The sequence below is a fragment of the Delphinapterus leucas genome, chromosome 9 (assembly GCF_059928025.1).
Source record: "Delphinapterus leucas isolate spDelLeu-1000000601 "Yukka" chromosome 9, BTC_Dleu_Yukka2, whole genome shotgun sequence".
Lineage (NCBI taxonomy): Eukaryota > Metazoa > Chordata > Mammalia > Artiodactyla > Monodontidae > Delphinapterus > Delphinapterus leucas.
The window spans coordinates 56,232,734-56,239,036 of record NC_143137.1 but is presented as its reverse complement, the minus strand read 5'-3'; the positions used below and the strand labels follow the sequence as shown (position 1 = coordinate 56,239,036).

At 40.4% G+C, this 6,303-nt stretch overlaps 1 protein-coding gene across 2 annotated transcripts in view; it reads left to right on the top strand.

The window, feature by feature from the left end:
- The first annotated feature begins 5,368 nt into the window (after positions 1–5,368).
- The window catches only part of CDK6 (cyclin dependent kinase 6), a 234,263-nt gene continuing 233,328 nt past the window's right edge, over positions 5,369–6,303 (top strand). Inside the window, exon 1 of one of the 2 annotated variants that reach the window (XM_089917636.1) lies at positions 5,369–5,502. The gene's annotated coding sequence lies outside the window, so the exon portion shown is untranslated. The remainder of the gene's footprint in view (positions 5,503–6,303) is intronic. The other variant, XM_022585851.2, reaches the window with a different exon arrangement.

The window sequence follows — 6,303 nt, the reverse complement described above, 5'->3', positions numbered from 1 at the left end:
CTGAATGATTAGCAAACCCGTTTAATAGGCATAGACACTGAAGGTCAGAAAGGTTAAATATCCGTCCCCTGAGGGTACAGTGAACGTTGCTGAGAGAGGAAGAACCACGAATAAAAGACAAAGCTCCTGACTTAAAAATCAAGGATCCTGCCCTTTAGGATACATAGATATTAAGGATATTGGCAAATAAAATGAGTAATCTTTCCAGGTTCTGGGCTCTACAGTATCTAAGTTACCTCCGAGTTTAGTATTTCTTCTTTTCAGAGAAAAATCATTTAATCAGGATTTTCAGGGTTAGGGAATGGAGACAATTACCTAAACACATTTTCTTTCTGATAAGATTTTAGCATTTGTCTTTCAGACAAATTTAGTAATTTATCTAAACGTGTTTTCTTTCAGACAAAAATGTTTTAAACGACTAATATCTGCAACACAAGAGAAAACATAACAAATCCACACAAAGTAGCAGGATGCCATTGTTCTTTCCTGTTTAAGCAAAGTGGAACACCGTCCTCCACTTTCAAATGTTATCCTCGTTATGTCACACGATTCCAGGCTGCTCTGTGCCTGCTTGACTCAGTAACACTCATGGAGAGAGACAAGAGCCATTGGTGCGTTCACTGACCACCTACTATAGCCAGATGGTACAGCCAGGTGCTGGGACATTGCCAAAGGGAGCAAGGCACAGTGGACACTCTCAGGGAGCTCATGGTGGCGGGTAGCAGAGCATCAAGCTTTGAGGAAGGTAGGAAGCAGATGGCCTCTAGGAGTTAGAGCAAAGAGGTTGTCATTGAGCTGAGGGAATCTTCCAGGTTTTAAGGAAGAGTTGGGCCCTGAAAGGACTGTAGGATTTAGAGAAGAGGGCTAAAAGGAAAGGGAACAGAAGGTAGAGGAGACACATTCCTGGGGTCCTGAAATCAGCACACTGATCCTTAAATTTTGGAGGGATTATATAAAAAAATTATTCTAATATATCCCCCTGAAGGAAATCAATAGATTGTCCCAAAGAAGAAGGAATAAAGGATACAAAGTCAACTTTCCCATTGACAAACACTTCTTCTTGGACATAAAATACTTGCCAGTTACTGTGCTAGGTATCGGGGATACAGAGCTATGAGAAATCTAGAACAAATTTATAGTAGGGATTAAAAATTGGATCCTCTCTTCAATTTATGGTAAACTGTTTGATCCACAGAGCTATGCTATTATGTACTTTCTTCTAGGCATTCAGAGAATTCTACAAAGAATTCCATTCTATATTATTTTCGGGGAAAATCCATAAGGAGACAACATAGAGAGTTACCTGAATATGGATTCATACACTATACAATCTCATTCATTGCATAATAGGATAGACATAGAATGCTGTTCATTCCAAAAGAATCAGTTGTCTGGATATGCCATACCTAGAGCACTGAGGAACATCTCTTGGCCTCGGGACCTTAGCATGTGCTTTCTTCACATATTCCTGCTGCCAAGCCATTCACAGGAGGTTCTCCCAGGTGACTTTCTTTGTCCTTCTTCCTATCTCCCAGATCCCACTGTATCATCGTTCACCCCCACTGTGTTGGACCTTCACTGCTTCATCTGAACAGTTTATCTAGAATATGTACAAACCTTTTAGCTCAACCAAAGGCAGCTATGGTGACACAATTGTTAGGCCATGTGTGCAGTTGAGATGCAAGTATTATCTTGGAAAAGAAATGTAGGAAGTCAGTGAGAAGTACAGGACACTCTAAACAGAAAGGAAGTGTAGGTATTTCAGTGTGACTATCACCATCTTTGTAAGTGTATTTCCATAGTTATTTTTCTGATTACTCAGAATTCTAATATACTTGATGAAAGAATCTTAAGAACATGTTTGGAACGTGTCACAACAATATGCCAAGGAACATACAGGTACTGTCACACACACACAACGGAAAAAGAAGATATGAGTGTCTATCAAAAGGAAAACATTGAAAAGATGATGACAATTATACAAATATGAACATAGTACTGACATGTTGCATAGGGATAATTATAATTTCACTCCATGAAAACGGAATGTTTTCAGTAGATAATAATGTTTGGTTTTTCTCCTTAAATTTTATAAGCTACTAACTCATATTGTTTTTCTTCATGGCAAATATCAAAACCTTTTCAAGTTCCACTGCTCAAATGAAATGCACTAGATAATGTGCAACAAGAAGAGAAAAATCCAGATCATCTCCAAATTGACAGGAAGAAATTTATTTAGAAGGTTGAACTTAAAAAATAATTAAGTCCAGAATTTTACAATTGAAAAAGTTGGTAGTACAATTGATTTTTTTCTAGGATATTTAGCAAATTTTCAATATTATATTTTAAAGAACCCCCCCCCCAAAAAAAAACAGCTTGGAAATGCCTGGGTAGGGGGAAAGAATGTATTCAAATCCATTGAATTATATTATGCTTTTTCTGTTAAAAAGTTTTTTATGGTAATTACTCAATAAAGGTAACATACCCATATAAATCAAGTTAAAATGAGGGTAACTAATTTCAAAGTTACTAAACCAGAAAAGTTTTTTTATCAAGATGATAAACAGAACTTTATAGACCAAAAGTATAAATTTACATGGACCTCTAATTAGGATGATTGTGTAGTAGATTCTAGTAAAACCTCATTTCTGAGTTTCTAGAAAATGTATTTTATAAATTCAAATGGCTAATATAAATCAGAGATCATTTAGAATTAGATGTACATTATATAATTACTAATTTTAAACAAATTTCTTCTTTCTTAAAGTGTTAAAAATTTTAATTCTGGTCTGTAATTTATATTTTTATTTTAGTGAAAACAAAAATTTACAGATATTTGGTATAAAATGTTCACACACAGAATATATCTCTTATGTGACACTAAGGAAACTTTTAGGGTAAGCTGCAACATCATATCTGGAAATAATTCCATGAATTCTAATTTTAAAAAAACTGTAAGATGATTTGCAGCTTTAGAATACCTGAGATGCAGTGTGAAAATACTGGTACAAATCACTATTCTGGAATGATGTATTCATTCATCAAAGACTCCTAAACAAAGGAGTCAGAATTTGGTTCACAGTTTATAAACTTTGTGCAAATTTTGTTATGATAACCTGTTATCCACAGAGGAAGTTATCCATAAACAAAAACAATCTGGTATTTACTAATTTTATACAATCCATTGTAAAACTTCCTGGTCTGAAGTTTTAACCAACCTGGAGTTAATGTGAACCATAACCAGGGTGAGTGAACATGATAAATTAACAGCATCAGAGAAAGCAGATGACATAAAGAGAGGTAACACTCAGTAATAACATATATAATTAAATAAAGTTTCATTGTTTTTGACATAGCCCAAGTGATGTAGTAAGCTAAATCATGGAGTTTCTAATCCATCTATGGTTGTTACCAAATTCAGCAATTCAAAATGCAACCCAGTGTAGAAAAGACATTTTTCAGTTAATTTAAAAGATATTTACAGCTTAATATTTTTAAACAAATTATTTACTCAAATTCTTACAATCATTTGCTGGTTCCTATGACTATTTATTGACAATTATTTCTGAATTTTATAAATGTGTTAATTACCAGCAAGTAAATCTTGTTTTAAAAAGCATTGCTAGTGTAAGCAATTATCAAAATGGAGGATTCCCATTTGTGTCTCTGGTTTAATGTCTAATTAGTGATTTGTAGTGATCCAATATTTTATATAAATACAAAATCCAACAATTTGCTTTCTTAAGTCTGTAAGGTATATGAGATTATAGATATCTTTACACATACAAATTTTGTTCAGAAATTGGATTTCATTTTAGAAGATATGCTTCTAAACACAAAATGTACTTTATGAACTATCTTAAGCATAAAACCCACAATTATTCACTTTTATTTTTTAAGAATAAATTATTATAATGCATTGCAAAATATTCGCTAATGGAAATGCAACAATTTTTATTTACCTAACCTGTTACTTCACACTGTAGTATAGAATCAATTTTATAAAGCAAAAGTTTGATCTACTGTGAAGTCAGAAGATTTATAAGGTAGTGTTTTCAATTCCAACAGAATTTTTCTGGGTTTTAACTTTTCCACAGAGCACTGAAATAAATAAAATTTTTTAGGGTTTGCATTAAGATATTTAAAGGGTTTCAAGTATTCTACAGATAGAGATTTTGGAAAACACTGAATTCTTTCCAAAAAAATAGCTATTTTAAGTTTTGTTTTACATCACTGTAGAAAGTCTAGAAGACTTTTATTTTTCTCCAAAATCTCATTTTCACCTGAAATAACTGTATTCAGGTTTTCTCAGCAGGTAAAGTATACATTCTTACAAGGTTTCAAATTTCAGAATTCCAATAATGCATTTAAACTGAGCACCCACCGAATCGTGTTGTCTCCTCTTTGTGTGTGTGTGCGTGTGTGTCTATTACCTTGCAGTTCTGTTATTTACAATCAATTTCAGGCTTTTTACCTCCCCAGAAATACCTTAGTGAACCCTCAGCATTTGCTAATCTCTTAATAATTGTGAACCGGCCAGCTCCTTCAAGTAGATCGTTAACCACAAGAGTGCCTGACAATTTCCAAGTCATATCCTCTGTCCAAAAGGAAAAGATAGGGCTTTGTGAGGCCGAAAGGAAGCGAAGGAAAACAAAACAAATGTAGCTCATGCTGAAAGTGAAAAGTGCTTGGACAGATTAGTATTTTCTTTTCTGCAAGGCGTCCTGCCAATTTTTTTTTTTTAATAGAGAAGAGTTATTTTTTTGGTCTGATTTTTCAGTTTCTTGGAAAGTGTTGGTATTTACCATCCCCACCGGCCCCTCATAATTATTGTTGGTTGTTTTGTGTTTTTCCCATCCGTCTACATCACAGACTGCTGATACGCCCAGCCCGCCTCACTCTGTCAAAACCCCAACTCTGGGCGACCCTGGGTTTGGTAACTCCGCCGACTCCCGACGACACATCCCACTCTCCCTCTCACGCCTCTTATTTTAGTCGCAAGATCCCTCACTCCAGTTGCAGTGAAAGCCGGAAATTTTCATTGAACTCCCCCCTCTTTCTCGCCCCCCACTCGGAGCAGAGAGCTAGGGAGCCGGGAGGCTCAGAGCACAGCCGGGTCTCGGCCGCCTCCCCTCTCTCCGGAAGGCTTTAATTTGCACACTCGCTTGCCACTGAGAGCCGAGCCCCCAACCCCGCAGCCGGGAAGGTCTCCGGCAGACTCGGCCTCCGGGGCCCCCAACCCCGCCCCCGTCGCCTCCCCGGCTCGGGCCCCGAGCGCCGGCCGGAGCCCCGCAGCCCCGTCCGCCCCCAGCGAGCGGCGCGGGCGGCGCCCTCCGCCGCCCCTCCTCCCTCCGCCGCAGTGCCCACCCCTTCGCCGAAGAGAGTGCTGGTAACTCCTTCCTCCAAGCCGGGTTACCTGCTCCGCGCCGCCTTGGACACGTGTGAAGGTCGGACTGATACCCGCAGCCCCTTCGCGAGGCCCGACGCGGCCGGGCCCCTCAGGTAAGGAGCTGTGCGCTTGGGTGGGTGGGCTGCGGGGTGGGGGGGAGGGTCCCCGGGGGAGATTTGGAGGCTTGGCCGGTGTCGGAGGCGAGGGTGGGTAGGGGGGACGGGGACCGGGTGGGGGGGGCGGTAGGTTCTCGGAATAGGCTTTGGTTAACCCCTTACGAACCGAGGCGGGGTAGTTATGGGGGCTAGTTTTGGGGAGCTAAAGGAGTTTCTCCTAATCCGGCCAGAGGACGCCAGATTAGGACGCCACACGAGGGACGACCCCCAACACCGAGATCCTGTGCCAGCTCACACATAGCCTTGCGCACAAACGCACCCACAAACACTTTTTATCCAGCTTCTTCAAACGGAACTCAAACTCTACTCGGAAACTCACATAATAATCCACATTTAGGGTTTAAAATGCACTGCTGTTGCGGACTCCATGGGGGAGAATGTGTTTCGGTGCCTTATGTTTATGTCCCCCGAAAGCTCGTTGAGGTACGGTGTGGGCTCCACCTTACCCACTAAGAGATAAATGTTAACGCAAACTTCTTGCTGGCAACCCCTGCGGGCGTGTTATGCACACTTAGAGGAGTGCACGCAGGCGGCCAGTGCCCAGGCTGGAAGCCCCGCAAGGATACACGCTTGCTTTAGTTTCCCAGTTTACGTTTCTAATTTAAAATATCGAAGTTAAAACGCACGCCCCGGGGTGAGCACCTTCGGGCCCAGCACCGCGCCCGTCAGTGTGCACGTGGGCGCATCTACTTGTGCGCACACGCGGGAGTCGTGGTCCCCGGTGCGGCCTCTTGTCGC